This window comes from Nyctibius grandis, chromosome 6 (genome assembly GCF_013368605.1).
Source record: "Nyctibius grandis isolate bNycGra1 chromosome 6, bNycGra1.pri, whole genome shotgun sequence".
NCBI classification, from domain to species: Eukaryota; Metazoa; Chordata; class Aves; order Nyctibiiformes; family Nyctibiidae; genus Nyctibius; species Nyctibius grandis.
Window position 1 is genome coordinate 41,132,935 of NC_090663.1, and position 22,040 is coordinate 41,154,974.

Here is a 22,040-nt window from a genome sequence, read left to right on the forward strand (position 1 = left end):
CTCTTCATGTATTTCTATGTCCTATGTCACCTAATTAAATCTGGCTAATAGTGTGCAACAGTAAACACTGCAAAAACACTTGAGAAGTACAGAAAGAAAATAAGTACTATAGCTGTAGGAAATATTTTTAATACTTCATATAATAGATTATTTTGCCACTTCCCTTTAAAGGTTAATGTATTTTCCTGGCAGTTTAAGTTGAGCACAAAGGCTTAGAGATAAAATGACAGGAAAGAGTGCTCCAAGTAAAAAACAAAGGCTTTCTTCCTCTTAATGGGACTCAAGACACCACTAATCTCATCTGGTTTAGCTGATAAGGCTAGGCATGAGATGGTGAAATGGATTCAAAAGAGAAATATTTCTTTATTAGGCACATTCAACTTTCTTTTTTTTTTTGGTGTTTTTTTCCTTCATAAAAATAAAAAGCTAAGATGATTACTTTTCACAAGGTACTAATCATTCAATGAGTTAAATCAATATTTTATTTTTTAAATTGAGGGGATGCCACAAGGTATTTCTTAATTAATTTCATAATTCCTAGGAGCAATTAAAAGGATTATTGTGAGAATGACTGTTGTAATTTAAATCAATTTTAGTACATAAAGTAATTTTAGCATCATATCCTCTCTCCCTAGCAACAGTGGATGAGAGCATGACAGGGAAGTGAAATGTGCCCACTGCATCCAGACAAGGTAAGCACAAATTAGAATATTTGATTGCCTGAGTCTCACACCTCCATTCAGTCTGAACAATACTTTCAGGCTTTTCTCTTCCAGGGTTTTTAAGTTTTTACAACTTTCTATATTTTATTTATAGGATCCAAAGGAAAAATGTTTTTAAGTAAAACATGAAATTTGTATTTTCTGTTCCTTTTCTTATGAAACATTTTATACAAAATACATATGAATGAAAAAGCTGGGAGGAACGGAAGATCTATGATACAGATGGAAGCTACCGAAAAGAAATGTTCTGTTACATTAGGATTATTTTTTAACATTAACAAGTAATACAAAACTTGGAAACAGAGAAGCAATGGGCTTTCAAGCAATTAACTTCTACGTCTAAATTTTTGATCCACAAGTCTATTCAAGAGGTAAGCAACAGCACAACACAGTACTTTGTTTTCTCTTTTAAGTTCAGGAATCCCAGCTCAGAAGTCCCTCAAGAGCTGAGTGAATGATTTAATTCTCCCTCTAAAAGGGAAAAATGTTGAAATTCACAGGCTTTTCCTCTTTGAACATCTAAACAAAATTGTCTTCCTATGCAAGTCATAGTTTTGCTTCTCAGGCAGCCACTCAAGCACCTAACATAGTTCTGTGTCACATACTACACATGGAAAAGTAACAAGAAATTACATTCAGCCCAAACTTCAGATATTCCAGGTAACTTCTTTGTGAGCATTTTCTCTAATAACAGTTCTCCAGAAGAAGTGAAAAAAGTAAGTGTTTATCTCTTACAATTTTTTTTAGTTTTATTAGTAAACAGCTCTTTTCCTTAATGGAGCATGAATTAGTGAGACATAAGGGAACAAAAAGAGGCATTTAAATGAATTCATTAAGCTCCATTATTCTCCATCTGAACGATACCTGAGCAATTCTCAGTGATCAACAGAGAATGTGGTACTTCTGAAGAAAAAATGACTACCTGTTCACAATTTACGATGCAAATCAAGTATAGAAAGGAATTTTTCATTCCTAATTTGTAAAACAAATTGAAAGGAATTTCTCTTGCTTGACATAATAGTCTGTCTATTTGCACATGCCATCTGCAGGAGCAAATGTTACGTTGTTTTTCTGGATTGTAGTCTGTCAGGAAAACATGTAATCTTGTGCAGAAATTTCATCATGTGAACTGTCCCATAGAAGCTGAAATTATACGATTTTAAAAGATTATTCAAATCCCTAAAGATAAGCTTATTTTTAATTATTGTCTTTTACTGAGATCACACTCCTTAGCAGCGTAAAGTATTGGGCATCAGGGTGTTTGTATGTCACTGAACTTATCTGTGAAAACATTTTTATAACTGAAAGGAAGACTTTTACTGAAGAACCAAAGTTCCTTCGCGCTTTCTTTTGTAATCACCTAAGAAATGCTAACTAATCTACAGTTATAGTATGGAAATCAACCAGTCTTGTCAGTGAGATATTTAGCCACAAATTTCATTGTACAAAGAAAAGTTCCTAGAGTCAGTTTTTTCTTCGAGGTGTCATTCATCCTTCTTTGTATGTGTGTCAATGGAAATTTTCTTGTTTATGACCGAGGAAATATTTTTGTTGTAGTAGATATTTTAACCCTTGAAGGAACAGTTGTATTTAGAATAAATCTGATTATTGCATTCTAGGGTTCTTAAGTAAATTTCTTGTGGTATTTCTTTTCAAACAAGGGAAAAATATTCTTGTTTGAATTAAATCAAATGTTTTCAAAGAACAGAAAGCATTGAGAGATGTATATTTGTTGTACATCTCATTTGGAAGTGCCAAATTAAACAACAGTGAAGGAAATTATTACCTTTTCCTGTTAAGTATGGAGCTGTTTTAGAATATAGAAAGTTTAGCGTAATTAGACAAGGGGAATAAGCCATGGTAAAATAAGGATAAAAAACATCATTAACAGGTTTGAAGAAATGAACTCTACTTATAAATATCACATGCTGAAACTTCGCAAGTAGATGAAGGGGAAGCAGCTTCAATATTATTTCATCATTATTTTGAATAAAACTATTAGGATTATCTCTTTTTAACATTAGGCCATTACTGAACTTTAAATAATGCTCACTTATCTGTGATAAAAGTATATAGCAATCCATACACACAAGTTCTGTTATGTATTTTATTTCACTAAATAAGCTATCTCATTTAAACAAAGATTTTCCATAGCTTTGTACATTCCGTAACTTAAGAAAAAGCCTGCTTTGTCAGTAGCAATAATACCCTTGTCAATAAAACACAGATATTATAATGTTTTGCTTTAACTTTCTGTCATCTAATTCTATCTATTAAAAAAATAAGTTAACATTTATTTGTAAGGTTTATGTTTTCTCTGAGCCTGTGACACATTTTAGGTATACCATGCATAGCAGATGTCAAATCTATTAATCCCTTGGTTAGGAACTAACCAAACAGTAAGAAAGTCTTCTTGAAAAGCAGATTTTCCTTCCATGAGACACATCTTAACATATAAGTAAGTGTTTATTAAAAAAAATACTTAAAATTTTCAAGAATTATCTTCTGATTTTAGGTGGATGCAGAGAGAGATAAAAAGGTAGATGTTGCAAGAACAAACAAGAGCTAAGGCTATGATTTCAAAGCCATAGATATGATATATATATGTATGATACATATATGATAAAATGAGTCTTATATTAGTCCTCTTTACAAAAATAAAAACTTCAAAAAAACGCTTTATTTTTTTGAAAAGCAGTAAATTTTTACTAATTTAAGCTCTGTAGAGACTTCACAATTTAATGGAAAAAAGCAATCATACTAAAATGTTCTAAAAAAAGACATTGGTTACTTCAAAGGTGTCCTAAGTGAGAAGAAAACACTGGACTCTATGTACTATTTTAAGTTCTGCCCAATATACACATAGTGTATAGAGTGAAATAACATCACTGCACTTTTGATGGAGAATTGTCTTGGCACTAGCAGACCTTACAAATAACATCTTTTTCCAAATAGCATACATATTGTTTGTTCCTTACTTAATTGAGATGACAAACTTCTTGAAATGATAGGTTATAATTTCCTGATACTCTTACTCTGTAGTAATGAAACGATTTATGTATAATAAAGCAAGACCATACAGGCTACCAAATAGAAAAAAGCCATATAAGCATAAAACCCCCATATATTAACTGAGTATTTCATTTTCTGACAATGGTTAAGCAACTTCCTTTATATATGTATTGAATAGTCAATGGCCTCTACCCTCAAGAATGCTGAGAAGAAACAATGCAATTATTCTCAATAAGACAATGTGACCAAATAACTATTAAAAAGAAAGATACTTTTAACCATCCAGTTTTAGCAAAAAAAATAAGGGCTGAAAAGCTTTTATATGTAACTGAGTGTTTGGATTTATTAGAACAAACATTTCAGTTCTTATTAAAACTGATGAAACGAAAAGAATCTATTAGAAAAAGAAGTGGCTATATATTTTTTTAAGAATTTCCACCACAACAACAAAGACTATCTACCTGTCAAGTTGATGGAAGAATATTACCCCACTGCATATAAAGTAGCAGATTGGCTATTCATGAGCCAAAACATGTAATGAAAGATTTCATGAAGGAATGGAGCCAATCGGATTCAGCTCATTCTGAACCCCGAAAAACATGAATGAGAGAGTCTTCCCGTTTCCACGTATTTAGAGATAAAGAATATTTTAAAAGCCTTTGGAGTTGATCCAGCTCATTTCTCTGACCACCTTCTCAACCCAAGATCACCATTCCCAGATCAGTCTCATTGCTGTAAGAAAACAAAAGCTAAGGACAATTCTCTCCTTCCTCCCTGTGGCACCTGCCTGAATCTGCACAGCAAGTTTTCAGGTCAGCATTCTTTCACCACATGATTTCATAGAGAAAAACAAAAAAAAGTAAGAAGGATTTGGAAGGGGCTACTTAATAATAGTTTTCTTTCAAGGATTTTGAATGGCCCATTTAGATTATTTTATATGTTTAAGCACTAAAAGCATCTTTACTTAAACAGTGAGTCATTTAGACCACTTTTTTCTGGAGAGGATATATAAACTAAGTAAGCCAAAATAAACAGTGGAATTAAATTCACATCTCGCATTCATTTTTCACTCTCATTACAACACCTTGAATGATTTCTTTTGAGAACTGGCTTGCTTATTTTGACTTTATAAAAGTTGGGCAAATGTTTTTATAAATGATGTAGGTAATTTACAATAACCTAGCCAAGACTGACAATCTTGTCAATGAATATCATTTGCTCATTTGTAAATATTTCAAGTATCAGGAATACAGTGAAAAGATAGGTACAACTTATAGAAATAAGGTATACTGGTTTTGGCTGAGATAGAGTTAATGTTATGCTTTGCAGCTTGTATGGTGCAGTGTTTTGGATTTGTAACCAAAACGGTGTTGATAACACTGGGATGTTTCAGCTGTTGCCAACCAGTGCTTACACAGCATCGAGACCTTTTTTATTTCTCAAGCTGCCCCACCAGGAAGTAGGCTAGGTGTGCACAAGAAGCTGGGAGGGGGCACAGCTGGGACAGCTGACCCCAACCATCCCACACCATATGACATCATGCTTAGCAATAAAAGCTAGGGGGAAGAGGGGGCAAGGGTTGAAGTTTAGAGTTATGGCATTTGTCTTCCCAAGTAACAGTTACATGTGATGGGGCCCTGCTTTCCTGGAAATGGCTAATATCACTGCCTTTTGGAAGTAGTGAATTAATTCCTTGTTTTCCTGTGCAGCTTTTGCTTTCCCTATTAAACAGTCTTTATCTCAGCCCATGAGTTTTCTCACTTTTACCGTTCCGTTTCTGTCCCCCATTCCACCATGAGGGAGCAAGCAAGCAGCTGTGCAGTGCTTAGCTGCCTACTGGGGTTAACCCACAACATGAGGTGACAAAGTCTTGCCTACAGGAAAAACCACAAGCCAAATTTTTTTTTCTTTTAGATTTTAGGCAAAGGAAATAATCTCCGGTGTAATTATTTCTTATTTAGTTGTGGTTTTGAATTACCCTTGCCTTTCTCTAATAATAAAATTGTCATAATTAATAGTCATTATCATTTTGTTTTTCTTTAGCTTTGAGTCCCAGCTGAACGCAGACAACTGCAGGAGACTAAAATTGCACTGGTCATGAAATTAAGCCTGACCTAAGGAACAAGCATTAAGAAAAGACCTGTATATTCTATAGAAAATATCCAGAGATAATTTTAACATTTTTAGGATTGTAGAATGAAATATAACACTTTATAAGTTATATGCTTGCTTTTTAAGTTATGCTGCATTGTTACTCTGTTTATGTTTACCATTGAATCCTCTCAGGTCTCTGCCAGGCTGAAGATCTCATCACCAGTTTTCTTTACAATGCAAGTATGATCAAACCAAGGCTTTTCTTTTTTTGAACTCAAGGATTTTTTCATTATAAACATTTTTTTACAATCTTACAGTCGCTCTCATTCATATTCTCTTAAAAATCTACAAAAGTTTGTTCATTTGCCTCTTAAAAAGTGAAAACAGAACCTATTCATTGTTCACATAACAAGAGTACCACTGTTTGTATAAAAAGGGATAATTTTTGCATTTATTCTTCTCAAAGAGAAAATATGAGCTAAGTTCCGTAACTAACATTTTCTGTAGAATATTCCCAAATCATCACTGTCTCTTCTTTTATCAAAGTCTGAAGGTACTTCTAGGATAAGAAAATCATTAACTAACTGATGTAGCAGTCTTGAACTCTCGCAAAAGATTTCTTCATAATTCTGAAATGTAATTGTATCATCCTTCTCTTTACCCTATTTTCCATCCTCAAGAGGAGACAGAAATATCTGTTTAATGTGTCTGTATTTTGTGAATGTTAACAGCCATACAAAAGTGACTGGTGGTGAATGGGGCAAAGTCCAACTGGCAGCTGGTCACTAGTGGTGTTCCCCAGGGCTCAGTTCTGGGGCCGGTGCTGTTCAATATCTTTATAGATGATCTAGACGTAGGGATTGAGTGCACCCTCAGCAAATTTGCAGATGACACCAAGCTGGGTGGCAGTGTCGATCTGCTGGAGGGTAGGAAGGCCCTACAGAGGGATCTGGACAGGTTAGATAGATGGGCCGAGACCAACGGCATGAGGTTCAACAAGAACAAGTGCCGGGTCTTACACTTCGGCCATAACAACCCCATGCAGCGCTACAGTCTGGGGGAAGAGTGGATAGAAAGTGGCCCAAAGGAAAGAGACCTGGGGGTGCTGATGGACAGCTGGCTAAACATGAGCCAGCAGTGTGCCCAGGTGGCCAAGAAGGCCAATGGCATCCTGGCCTCTATTAGGAATAGTGTAGCCAGCCGGTCTAGGGAAGTGATCGTCCCTCTGTACTCGGCACTGGTGAGGCCGCATCTTGAGTACTGTGTCCAGTTCTGGGCCCCGCACTTCAAGAAAGATGTTGAGGTGTTGGAGCGAGTCCAGAGGAGGGCGACCAAGCTGGTGAAGGGTCTGGAGGGTCTGAACTATGAGGAATGGCTGAGGGAGCTGGGGTTGTTTAGCCTGGAGAAGAGGAGGCTCCGAGGTGACCTTATTGCAGTCTACAACTACCTGAAGGGAGGTTGTAGTGAAGTGGGAGTTGGCCTCTTCTCCCAGGCAACTAGCGATAGGACAAGAGGACATAGCCTCAGGCTTCGCCAGGGGAGGTTCAGGTTGGACATTAGGAAGAATTTCTTTTCAGAAAGGGTTATTAGACATTGGAACGGGCTACCCAGGGAGGTGGTGGAGTCACCATCTCTGGATGTGTTTAAGAAAAGACTGGACATGGCACTTAGTGCCATGATCTAGTTGACATGGTGGTGTCAGGGCAATGGTTGGACTCGATGATCCCAGAGGTCTCTTCCAGCCTGGTTGATTCTGTGATTCTGTGACTGGTCAGCCCATTTCTGGTCTATGTTGTTTAAGTGGTTTTAATACTGAAGTCATTAGTTGTGGGGGCCTATAGGGATTTTCCATCCCTCAAAATATTAGAAACAGTTTACCAATTATAAATCAGGGTATTCTGAAGTTCAGTTAATTCAACTAAGGTCTTTATGAAGATAGATTAGATGTTTGCAATGATATCTTCTGTCCTTACATTCTGTGAACTGATGACACAAATCATATTTTTTAAAAAAACAAAACCAAATCCAAACGCTTACAATAAGGCCTTTTGACAAGAAAAAGATATAGAGTAAAGCTGTAAGAAAAATCAGAAAGGTATTTTTAATTGAACCATTGTTACCATAGTGAGTTCATTTTGTATGGTCTTTTTGGTCTGTTTCAGGCAAGTTTGAATTTAACACACACATATATACAAAATACAAAAACAAGCCATTTTTTAAAACTGCATACTTAAATACAGAGAACTTTGAATATAGCAACAGTGTTCTAGATTCAGGATTGTTTCTTGACCTAATAAAAATGTTAAGTGCAAAGTGTCATTATATTTTAAGCTCAGGGGGAGTGGATTTTCTCACTGGAAAAGTTCTTCAAGTCTTATGCTTTAACAGATTGTAAACACATAGTAAGTTATTACCTTAAATCCCATGCCCTCATTTCATAAAGTTGTGTGAAACACTGAATATAAATGCCTCTTTGAATTTAATCACTCCTGTAAGTGGGTAGACATAGTTGTAGTAGAGAAAAGGCCAGGCACATTGTTAGTACGTGGAAGCCTTTGTTCTGACTGTTTGGTGGAACTGGACATAAATTTTACAGGAAAAGTGGGAAGGATTTGGATGGCTGAAACAAGAAGGTGAATGAGGGCTTCATGGGAAAGAGAAGGGGTTGAGGTCTGTGAAGTAATTTATTCACCTGGTAACTTAGATGTATAGTGATTTGTCTGCATTTTCAGTTGCTCATGATACAGACAGTAGGTTGCAAAATTATATTTACCTATTGAAAAACTTCATGAGAATCCAAAGATACCATCACATTGAGTAGTTTATATTACCTCACAATGTGTTTTAAAATGCAGAAAATAATAATGAATGTCCTTCACAAAATATGTGATGCAGAAGTTTGTTATCACACCTCAGTGGCCAGACAGAATTCAAAACTCAGAAAACATTCAACAGAAACTTCCCCCAGAATCAGTGATTTCTGAACAACAGAATTATGTTTTGGTAAATCTAAGAATGCAGGCTAGGCCTCTTAAAGCATAAGTTCTTCCTGCATAGTCTGGTGTTAAGTTCAGCAAAGGCTCTAAGTTCTTCATGGTCAGATTTCTGCTGTGTGAATGTACAGTACTTAACTTCTCAGAACACTAGGAGAATAATCAACATGAAGAATATAAAGAACACAGAACATACAGAATAAATGAAGTAATAATTATTATTATTCTTCACTCATGTACCTAGGTTTTGCATAGTTTTCAAAACATGTCTGTTAATATATGAAATACATAATATGTCTCTTTCATAATGTGCATGTTAAGAGATGGGATGTCAGTCTTCCATCTTCTTAAAATCTTAACATCCTCAAGCCAATTTATAGTTTTCCCTACTGGAAGGCACTGAGTGCAAAATCTTGAATTTTGCAATTAATCAGAGAAAGATAAGGGATAGAACTCTTGCTCTCTGAAATGTGACATTGCCTTGTAAACTGTGTATTTCACAAAAGGATTGTTGTAACTGATCCAAATTGCAGATGCTTCACTGTATACAATCATAAACTGCTTCTAATTGTATTACTAGTGGTCTTCTGAACATGGCTTGGTATTTATGTGTTGTCTTCTGACATCTATGAGGTTAATTGATATACATTTTCCTTAACACAATTTTCTTATTGATAAGAATGTCACACTTCAAATTAGGACAGGAATAAAATGCTTTCGGCAGTTTTCCAGAATTTTTCAACTACAGTCTTATTCCTTGTGAAGAAGTTATAGGATATTTGTAAAATTACATTAACAATAAAAGTAGCATTTTTGCAAGCTCATACTGTATGAAATTCTGTATAGATGGTAGCTCTCTTCAAATGCATTTGACATAGTCAGCATTGCTGAACTGAATAGCAGAGCTGTCTGGAGAAAAGCAGACAGTTTTTGTAAGTGGTTGTTGCAGAATTAATATAATCCTACTGCAAATTTTAGACGGCTAAAGCCATATTCATAGTTTTGGCAGTAATTTGTGAGTTGTGTTCACCACTGGGACAAGTTAGACACACTGTATAGAAATCTGATAGCTACAGGAAATAGACTATAACAGAAATGTGTGTAACTTATCCCAGTTTTGAAGGCACAATCCTCAACATAATCAAATCTGGACATTTCAGAACTTTTTGATCTGAAACATCAACCTGTTTATGCCCTACAAGTTTTGAAACTGTTGACTACTAGGAATTACTGACCTATCTACTTGACATAGCTGGACAAACAGATTGCAGTAGTTCTATCTTCCAAAAAGATTTAAAGAGTAGCACAGATAGGAGTTCCTTTTTCCAAAAAGTACTCCCTTTCTGAGACTCCTGAATGTTCATAAACATGTAGAATTCTATATTCTTTACAAAGCAGGTCACCATCAGTACATATCAATGCTTCTTAGTTTAAGTCTGGTAACTACTTCAAGGTCTTCATCTTTCAAGTCAGTTAAACTAGCCAATGGGCATGCATTTTCTGATTTAAATAAGATTTTATCACTGATTTCCATCATCAGTGGGGGAGGTGATAAAGTTTATTCACATGATTTGAGTACATTTAACCACTATTTCTTTGGTGGTAACTTAGTGATTCATGCATTTGACTGAGATTTTAGTTACTTTGGATGTTTCTTTTTTGGTAACTGTGGATTTTTTTGATGTCCCAATGAATGGCAATTTCAGTTCTATTGGGAACAGCAGCAGTTCTTTAGAAACATACAATTAAATATTTGCTTTGTGCCTATGAATATTTTTGTCGTCATTTCTATCGTGAAAGATTGACCTTTGAGTGCTGGAATGCCATTTCATTGACAGTGAGATTAAGACCTAACTGCATACAGGAGATGCAAAATTCCTCTATCAAGAAAATGAACATTGAGCCATTACAGAGAAACTGAAATTCTAAGAAATAAATCAATTCTTTTTTTCTCTGCTTGTGTTAGGCACAACTGTTAGGGAAGCAAGAAGCAAGGCCAGACTTTCTGGATAGATGACTACTTCTACTTGGTAAATGAAATCTTTGAAGAGTACTTCAAAACGAATTCTGCAGATTGGTAGGCAGGAAAAGTCTTCTTTCCCATGTGTTGTATCTACTCATGAGAAGAGGATCAAAAATTTCTCATAATAAAGGCTTTAAATACATTTTTGAATACAAATGACCTGTACCTGAATAGCTGTGGAAAGCCTGAAAACCAGGAAATCGACTAGTACACAAAATAGAGCAGCATAGCTAGGATTCTAAGTCCCTCTCTTTTTTAACACAGCATCCCATCACCTTTTGTAAGTATCTAAAGAAAAAAAACATTCCAATAACAAGGTTCACTTACAGCCATGTGCATGTTTACTTAGCAAAGCGTGACAACCATCTCCATTTCAAAATGGATACAATATTACAGCTCATTCAGATGAATCAGAAGTGCATAAAAGCATAAGGATTGAAACTGGTGTTCAATATCAAAGACAAAATGGTTCAAGAGTACTGAGAACAGAAGGTGATGAAATGTGTATGCTCAACTTTAAAAAGAGCAGAAAGAAACACGAGTGTTGTACGTGCTTAGTTTTACTCTGATCATGTTGTGTATTGTGTTCATTTTCACATTTCTCATCTTTGCCACTTGAGATTGCAAAGTCTTTGGGACAAAAAAAGTTCTCCTATGTGTTTAGAGAGGTTCTAATGCTTCCTAATACTACCAAACTCTACTTAATAAATACATGTCTTTAATGCATTTTTGGTCTCATTTGCAATATGCTTGCCAGAAGCAGAGGTCAATATATTTATAGCCAGTAATTGAGCAGGAGGTCGAAAACATTATCTAATATAACTTTTTTTATCTTTAATTAAATTCTATTTGCATGCACTGCAGGAATAGCTACAAAATTAAGTTAAATAGCTCTGTATTTTAATGTTTATTAGTAGAAGGTCAGGATGACAACAGGCCCCTTTTGCAAGATTAGCAATTTTAGTCCAGAAACCTGTTCATATATGCTTTTTATCAGTTTCAATTCTTATCTGTCCAAAGTTTTCCTTTTTATCAAAGCACTATAGTGGCTGTTGATAAGAAAATTAGTGCCTCTTTCTCTTTCTTCATGAGTTTGTACAATTCTTTATCTGTATAAGCAGATACAATGACACACTGTAGGTCAAGAAAATTTAATTGTAACTCTCTATCATATTTCTTATTCGGCAAGCAGATTAAGAAACCAGACCTCAAGATTTTCTCCAGTGTCTATCATTGTGACAAATTACTGCTGGAAAAAATCAAGACAGACACAATGCAAGGGCCAAATCCAGCTTCAATACAGTTAACTGTAAATTTTCTGATGATTTCAGAATAGAAAGTACAGCTTTACCAGCAGTACCATGTGTCTTCTAAAACTAAAAATATGTACATTTCATATTCTAATTTCTAAGTGCCCTAAAGTGCAAATGATTTTTTTCCTCTTGGAGGGTTGTCTAGAAGCATTGAGTGTGCTCTACCCTGGCAACAGAATTTATAGTATTAGTGGCAACAGAATTTATAGTATTAGTACGTTTGGAAAGTTTACACTGTAGTAGTTTCATAGGAAATAATCTAAGCCTTGAAATATCCTTGAGAAGTTGTCTAATCCATTCACTGCCTCAGGGTAGTGAAACCATTCCTAACAGGTATTTGTCTAATTTGCTTTTGAAAATTCCTAGTTAGGGAGAGTCTACAACCTTCTCACTTACACTCGTGCTTAAGTATCCTTACTGTTGGCAAGTCTTTTTTCTGATGTCTAATACTATACATTCCTTGATTCACTTTTACCTATCATTCCTTGCCTTAATCGCATGACAATGAGTTTATACCTTCCTCATTTTCAGCAGTCTGATCTTGGTACCCTCAGCATTCTCTTCCCCAGACTAATCAGCTCCAAATACTCCTGTCTTTGTAGATCACCTATCATTATTATCATTCTGTACTGATCTCTCACCAGTTATTCTGTTTTATCTTTCCTGAAAGAATAATGCCTACAGTGGGGTATAAAACTCTAGTAGATGCTTTATCGGCACTGAGCAAACTAGAGGACACACTTCACGTGTCTTTCATGCAGTTCCAACCAGTCTTTTTCTGTAACAGTGTTTCATTGAGCCATGCCACAGTGTGTGCCCTGATTTTTGCATTCAGACTTATTTTCTTCTGAGTCCTCTTAGCTTAACCATCCACACTGTACTCATATGGGGTGACTCTCAGGATCCCTTTTGCTGTAAACTGTCCAAACCTTTCTTCATTTAACTCTGTAGTTTGACTGAGCTAGGGACTCTTCCTGTAATGTTCATGCACTGGTCTGTATGAAGTCTTGCTGCTTCCGTACTCCCAAGTGTTCGACACCATATCAGCAGGCCTTACTTACCATGAAATCTAGTAGGGAGCTATTAGATTAAGTTTTATGATAAGATACAGTCTAACAAAAATCTTGGTGCAGAGAACTGCTGACTGGAGTATATAACTGCTCAAGAAAGGCCTATGGATTGAGAAATAGAAAATATTCAAATACCTTGTAAGAGGTACCAGACTAAAACCATTTCAAGTGATATTCAGTGCTATACTCCAGACTGTTCAAGAAGGGACTAGGCACAGACGGTGACCATGAATCAGCTGCCCAGGCATGAAGAAATCACTTTGGAGTGAGAACAAAGATCGTACAGATCACTAGATATTTTCTACTCATGCTGCTTAAAAAAAAAAGGCATAGCTGACCTGATCTAGTGCTGGCGATAGCCTGTACAAGCTGTAGTTGATGCCTTCCAGAAATCCTTACCACCAGCACTATGACTGCATGATTCCATGAATCTATAAAGGCTCAGCATAAGCCCAGGTCATACCTGCAGAACTGCTACTTGGCCAGTCGTCCCTCAGCTCATCTTTCTGCAGCTGTTTACTTCTCACTGCAGCACTTTGAACTTGTCCTTCTTGATGGGCTTCTTATTTATTTCAGACAGGCATCCTAATTTTTCACAACCATTTTGCCTCTAACCTTGCCCTTCAGAAGGGTATCCTTCCCAGCCTGCCAACGTGTGCAGACTTACCAAGGTGTACTGCACACTCCATCACTCAAGTAATTAAATAACAAGTAGTGCCAAAACAGGAAAAAGCCTTGCAATAAACTCTTCAATTTGACAAAATCCTATTTCGAGAGAACAACTTCTTAAGTACACTTTCAATAGTGTATTCTGCCTAATTGTGTCTTTTCTTTAATTTACTCTTATGGATATGTTTATGCAGGTAAATAAAAGACAAGTAGGGACAAATTCCTAGCAAAATGTAATTGATTGACTTGTGTCCACACTGCTTGGGGGTGTGTCCTTCTACAATAGTAAAGAAATGTCCTTCCAGATGACCTTCCCCTAGCTTGCTATGTCATGTGAGACAAAACCATTGACAAACCTGTCACTTTGGACCCTAGGCTGTCTCAATGAGATCTGGGCACTGAAGTTCAAGTATGTGATTCACCTTATTCTCTATCCAACTGATAGTTTTGTCTCTGTTCTCAAGCCTGAACTTATTCAGATATTTAACTGCAGATGTAATGACATATAAGAGACCTGTGGTATATAGGTATGATAAAAGCTCATCTGTGTACCCACAAAGGGGCAGAGAGACCATGGTAGGAATGGATCCCAAATAACACGTTGCCTCAGCTCCTCCCGGGCCCATCACAGGAGCCATCAGCCCATCAGAGGCCCATATCCACAAACTTAGAGGAGCACAGGGGTATGGGAACCCAAATTAAGGATTCAGAGGAAGGGATGTCCTCTCAAGGTCCCTCACAGGGCTGTCCCAGGAAAGCCTCAGTCCTAAAGTCCACTGTGAAACATATCAAAGTGAGTCAATGCTGAAGGAGCACCTTTTGGACTGAAGGGGGTCACTCTCTATGGGAGTGGGACACATTATGGGATGGAGAGGAATTTTGGAATTGCACAGGACTTATTAAGGGATGTTTAGAGAAGGAACCAAAGATGGGAAAGGGAGGGATCTAGGTGATTTGGGAAGGGATAAGTGTGGGAAAATAGAGGAATAAGAGGATGAAAGGGGCCAGTGGTGAGCAAATAGGTTGGCACGCTTGTCTGTCCATGCCCTGTGCCTGACTAATGCAGTCTGTTCCACCTTGTTATCTTTCTTTCTAGCTCTTTTCTTGTATGAGGAACTCTATTTGATGTGACTATGTGTGTGGGGGGGGAGCTGAGTGCCAGCAACTGGAGTGGCACTTTGGATCACAGGGGCCTGTGGTGTCAGCACCTGGAGTGAGTGCAGGTCTGGGTGCCAGCAGCTGGACTGGGACCACAGGCTGAAGGGCTTGTGTGCCTGGGTGCCAGTGAGTGGGAAGACCCAAGTGAAGGACAGCAAGTGCCAGGCAGAGTCAGGTGGGACCAGGGGCCAGAGCGCTGTGCCTCTGGTGCAGCGTTGGAAGCAGGTGTGGGTGTGTGAGTGTGTGTGGATGCCAGACAGGACCATGCTGAGACAGATGGCAAGGAGGTGAAGTGGCCTCAGAACCAGGATGGCAGGAGAGTCTACAGGCAAGATCATGGGAGGAGCTGGCTACCGGGGAGACCAGGGGAGTCCAGCTGGGCTCTGGCAGTCTCTAGGTATGACACCCACTGCCATGTTTTTGTGTGTGTATGTGTGTGTCTCTAAGAGCAAGAGTACGGAGGGCTTAGTTCCCCTGGTTCCCCAGGGGAGTCTCAGCCAGCTCCCTGTGCATGTGTGCATGTGTATTTCTGTGTGCATGTGTATTTTTGTGTGCATGTGTATTTGTGTGTGCATGCAACGGGAGTAGGACTGTGGCCTCAAGGACTCATATGTCCATGTGCCAGCAACTGAGGAGACTGTGATCCAGGGGTAGCTACCGGGCAGACTGCCCGAACACAGCTGCTGGAGGGATCCACATTGTACATATGTGTATATATATATATAAATATAACCACTAACAGACCTCTGTTCTTCTCAGCCAGAGAGGAGAGGAGGATGAGGCTGCTGGTGCTGTATATGTTCATGTGAGTGGTCTGTGTGTCCGTCTGTGACCAGTGGCTAGCTGTGTATGTATGTGGTGCACACACGTGCTCTGTGTGTGTGTGTGCCTGATGAGAACACATCTCCAGCCTCGCTACATGATGAACCTGGGACATGGAGCTGCAGCAGCATTGCCTTTCTCGGGATATCAAATCTGGCCCAATATTTTACCCTTGAAATAGGTACCTGAGGACTTTTGCAATGCAGAAACATGTCCAGAAGTGGCTGAACTCCCCTGGAATCTAAATAAAGTTTCTAATTTACACGTTCCCTGACTGAATTGTGCTATTAGAAACAACAACAAAAAAAGGAAAACTAGCACTCCAGCTATTCACATGCTGAAGTTACCGAAATTAGATCAAAGTAACGTCCCCTGTGATTTCATAATGCAGATGGCACTACTTATATATATGACATCGCATTAGATATATTAAATAGAACTATGGCCTCTCTAGACTCTTCTTTCTTCTTTGTGTAAAGTAAATTAGAATACCACAACATGCAATAATCAGGATTGTAAGGAAAACCAGGGCTAAAGTAATTGTGTTCAAGAGTCGGTTACTGTTTATCTAACCCTTCACTCTCTGACTTTGTCAATTCACATAGGATATATATCTGAGAAAATGTAGTGTTTGATCTGTTACAGCTAAATCCTGGCAATATTATTCAATTACTTATTTCAGGACTATTTTTTCCACGATATAGTTACCTCTTTTCCAAACATGTCTTGGGTGTGTTTGCACAGCTCTTATTGTCTGTGCTGTCTGAAGAAAGCTGACGCTTATCTGCACTTCAGCTGTTTTGTTCTTCATTTTAATTGGGATATTGTTACTGCTTTTTTCTTTTCTCTTTCTTTTTTCTCACTATTGTTCTGGCTGAGATATTACTTTATTTTTTTATTTTTTTTTTAGTCTGGCAGATGTCTTCGTCATCATCATCCAATTAGAGGACAGTCGATGAGGATGCATGGAGACCAGACACTAAACAGCATGAATTACGTTTTAACTATAATATGCTTTCCATAGCACTTACATGATATCTCTTTGGGGCTGTATGACTGCAAATACTAAAGCTTCACATACAGATTGAATAGAGCTCTAAAGATTTTAGGTATTTATGTGAGATTCTAAAGCCAATGTTTAAACACAGGCTTTGAATATACAGGACATTATATAATATCTTTTCTTTCACCTAAAATTGCTGTGTTTTCTAACATCTCCAAAATTTAACATCATCTGTTGCAATACCTTCAGCAATTTTTAGGAATTTTTCCCTCTAAGAAGATTTGTCTAATATCTTTTTTTCCTACTTTGAATCAATCAGTCTCTTCACAGAGTTTCAGATCAATTTTGGACTTTATGATTCTGATCAATAAAATGACCCTTATGAAAAAGTCTTCCGACCTGTTCCTTGTAATAAATAAAAATTCCAAAGGTGTTCAGCACTCTGCCAGAGCCAGAAGTAAAGCTAGCATTTTAAACCACACCAAACTGGGGAAAATATGCACTCTTTATGGGGTGTCCTGATTCTTCTAATTTTATGCTGTGCATCACACTGCTTGTTATACAACATGGTAAAAGACATAAAAATCTTTAAAATATTATATAGGGAAAAAAACCCACATTTAAATCAACTATCCTGTCTAATAACTGTAGTTTTGTAGACACAAGTATGCTGTAGATGTATAGTGTTACTTCTCACTGTAGAAACTGTATTTGAAGACAATGTAATTACTACATATATAAAGAACAGGAAAAACAAAAAAATAAAAGAAAAATATACTTATCCCATGCCATGACAAGCTTACTGAGGCTTTAAATGAATATATATATTTATGAAATTGCCTTTGACAATTCATGAGATCTGATTATGTGGCAGGATACTCTGACAAAGGATTTGATTATATGGTGCTCTGAGCTGTGGCTAGTAAATAATAACCTTCGCTGTTCATGCTTCTTCTTGTTATTGTTAGAAAAGTGGCACAATGTTGAAAATTAGTAAGTGCCATAAGCAGATTAATTATTGATGCAGGACAGCCTGTACAGTTTGGGAAAGGTAAAGAGGGTAAGCCTTTTTATTTCTGCTGCATCAAGGAATTTTAGAAGTGGCTGCAAGTGAAATGTTGATCCTTATGCATGAGCCATAAATGGGCCAAAGTGAATAACACAGGAAAAGTTGTTGTATATTTTGTTTGAAGAATATTGTAAATTTGTATGGATGGTAGGTTCTTAGTGTGTTATCTGATCAGTTCCAGTCAGAAATGAGAATGTGCTTGGTGATAGTTAAAGTGTTCAAAGTGTTTTAAATTCATGTCTGCTTCAAACTTTTCACGTTTCTAAAAATTAATTTCCAAATCTGTATCTTCTTGCAAATTCATGCTACATTAAAAAAAACCCAAACAAACAAAACCTTCTTACCACTTTCCTAAACAACAAACTCTAAATACTAACATCTATAAGAATGACATAGTCAGTGTCAGGGCCCTGAGGGCACTATCCAGCCTTACTGTCCCTTTCCCACCTGCTCCCTGCCCATGGCCAAGGATCGCATTTCAGCTCAGCCCAAGACCCTCAGTCCCTCATCATGGCCCGACACAGCGATGGGACAAGGGCTGCCCAGGGAGTTGTAAGATTTGAACAGATATTAAATGAACTCACAACATAATACTGTAATTCCCTGCTTTAACAGGTACACAGGTACAATCCTTGCAGAATGGTTGGGGTATGATATCTGCAAAACCTGTTCACTTCAGTGGACCAGAATCCTCCAACAATAGAGAAATGATGCTAGATAAATGGAAACCTTCTGCCATAGTGTCTCAGCATGCTCTGCTTCATACTTACCAGCACTTACACTCTAGAAACTCTTTGTAGTGTTCTATTTATACTACAGAATATTGCAAAGACACCAGTCAGATGTTAGCACATATACTATTAGATGCCATAAAGACACAGAAATTTTTTTTTCTTCAAAACAGTTTTCCTTCTGTTCTCTCCTCCAGATTATTTTCCTTTTCTATAAAAATACATAACAAATAAAATGCCTAGATTGGTAGGATTTGTTGCCAAATCATACAAAAATTGACAGAAATTCTTAAGGAAAAAATGTGTTTAAACTGTATTTAAGTCTTTTCATTCTGCAAAATTGCATTTTACAGAAGAAACTGACTTTTTTCAGAAAACCAAATGCTAATTTTAACTATGCTCTGTTTTTTTTACTTTATATTGCATAACAATAGGTTTTAAATTCTTTGCACAATGACTTGCCATGCCTTATAACTTATCTTGTCATACTGAATCATTAAAAAAAAAATATTACCCTTATAGAATCACAGAGTAACCCAGGTTGGAAGGGACCTTGAAAGATCATCAGCTCTCATGGGAAAGGGAGCCTAGATGACATTATATAGCACCCTGTCCATTCGCAATTTATATGGCTGAAATATTTAGAAATACCATTTTTAGCACTTGAAGTCCCAATCCTCGCCTTATGCATATAGGTACAGCGTAGACTGATGATAGCAGCAATTGTTCTACTTTTGTTATTACTAGTACTATGACAAAAAGTCAGAATATTCAGTTTCCTATTTCAAAGTCTCAAACTGTACCTTACAAAAGAAACAGAAAACACTGGAATCTATAAATAAATAAACACAAACCAAGTAGAAATTAACAGTCCATGTAAACCACATTAAAATAAAATTAAATGTTTTTTTCTTAGACTGATATATAACACATCAGTATTTAATATTCTATAAATTGGCATCATGCTAAAGAATGTGGTTTAGCACAATTTAACACCAGAAACTACTGTGAAATATTATTAATAATCAACACTCATAGAATAAAATAACTAATTTACAAACTTCAGTTTGAAACCAATAGCAATATTTCTCCAAATATTTGTCCCACTGAAGATTTCCTAATAATTTACTTTCAAATGAGATTGAAAATGAAAATTGTATGGTTTATAATCTGACAAACAGCTGGGAAATCTAAAACAGAGCATTAATTTGAAATTATGTTATTTAGTAAGTTAATAAAGAAGAAAAATAGTGAAACTCCAACAGCCATACAGCTCATTACCCAACTGTGAAGTACAGAATATTGCCTTTTAAAATTGTAAAGGGTTTCAAAATGTATTGAAGAACAAGAGTCAGAGGAATCTTGATAATTGAAATAGCAGTTGTTGAAATTTCACAGGTAAAAATTTGTTCCAAAGTATACAGGTTCACAGGTTCACAGAATCACAGAATCACAGAATCACAGAATCACAGAATGTTAGGGATTGGAAGGGACCTCGAAAGATCATCTAGTCCAATCCCCCTGCCGGAGCAGGATTGCCTAGACCATATCACACAGGAACGCGTCCAGGCGGGTTTTGAATGTCTCCAGAGAAGGAGACTCCACAACCTCTCTGGGCAGCCCGTTCCAGTGTTCGGTCACCCTCACCGTAAAGAAGTTTTTCCTCATATTTATGTGGAACCTCCTGTGTTCCAGCTTGCACCCATTACCCCTTGTCCTGTCAAGGGATGTCACTGAGAAGAGCCTGGCTCCATCCTCATGTCACTTGCCCTTTACATATTTATAAACATTAATGAGGTCACCCCTCAGTCTTCTCTTCTCCAAGCTAAAGAGACCCAGCTCCCTCAGCCTCTCCTCATAAGGGAGATGTTCCACTCCCTTAATCATCTTCGTGGCTCTGCGCTGGACTCTCTCTAGCAGTTCCCTGTCCTTCTTGAACTGAGGGGCCCAGAACTGGACACAATATTCCAGATGCAGCCTCACCAGGGCAGAGTAGAGGGGGAGGAGAACTTCGCTCGACCTGCTAACCACACCCCTTCTAATACACCCCAGGATGCCATTGGCCTTCTTGACCACAAGGGCACACTGCTGGCTCATGGTCATCCTGCTGTCCACTAGGACCCCCAGGTCCCTTTCCCCTACGCTGCTCTCCAACAAGTCTGCCCCCAACTTGTACAGGTACATGGGGTTGTTCTTGCCCAGATGCAGGACTCTACACTTGCCCTTGTTATATTTCATTAAATTTCTCCCCGCCCAACTCTCCAGCCTGTCTAGGTCTCTCTGAATGGCTACCCGATCATCCAGACCACACTTCCTCAGTTTATCTGCGAGGATGCTGTGGTTATCCTCATCTTAAACGGAATCACCCAAAAATATATGTGAGGGGTTTTTTTTAAAAATAGAGAAGGAGATGGAAAGTATTGTAGATAAAGTTAGCCAAATAAGTACGGGTTCATTTTCAAAACAGTTTCAAACAGTGGAAGTACATATTGATATAAAAAAACGTATTTGAAGTCACAACTGTTAAGAAAGTATTTCTAAGAATTATATAGTTTGTGTTTTTATTCTTGCTATTTTTTCAGCCTAAAAACATAGCATAACTGACAAAAATCATTAACTATTTTGGTTGATGCATTTATAATTTGAAAAAAATAAAATCAGTTTAACAGATTACCTAGATCCATCAAGAGCTTTTTAAATGTATCTGGTGTCTACTCCCTGTCTAATCGACAAGTTTGATTACTTCTTCATTTTCCAGAGAGATTGCAGAAGCCTTTTGCAGCACTACCTAATTTTAGTTTTACATTTACAAAGATATTGTACAAAGAAAAGAGTGCATAAAGAAAAGAGTTGTATTAAAACAGATGTAATAATTTGTGAGGTATTTCCATTTAGGGACTGAGTACAAGTTCATATCTCTGTGAGACACTAATACAGTATGAATTATGACTAAAAAAGATAAATTTATTTCAACTAATGTATTGAATTTAAAATTAAGGGTGCATGACCTACCACATACTCTTAACCAAGACAAGAGTAAGGATGTCACAGCTTGGTTTTACCTAGTGTAGAAAGATTTGTGGATTACTCCAGAGAGAAAACAAGACTACAAATGGCCCAGGCAATGGAGATATGAATAATCCTTAAGGACACCGCAAAGATTTTAGTGAAAGATTAAACTAGAACAAAAATACAAATTTTAAAGTTTTTTTCATAGTTTTGGTAATTTCTCATTTTACTCTAACTGATAACTCTCTCCCTATACTCCTATGCTCTCTATGCTAAAGATTATTCAGAACACAGATGTAGGAGTATGGCGGGAAAGGTAGAGCAGAGGATTTTTCAATGGTTTCATGGTACT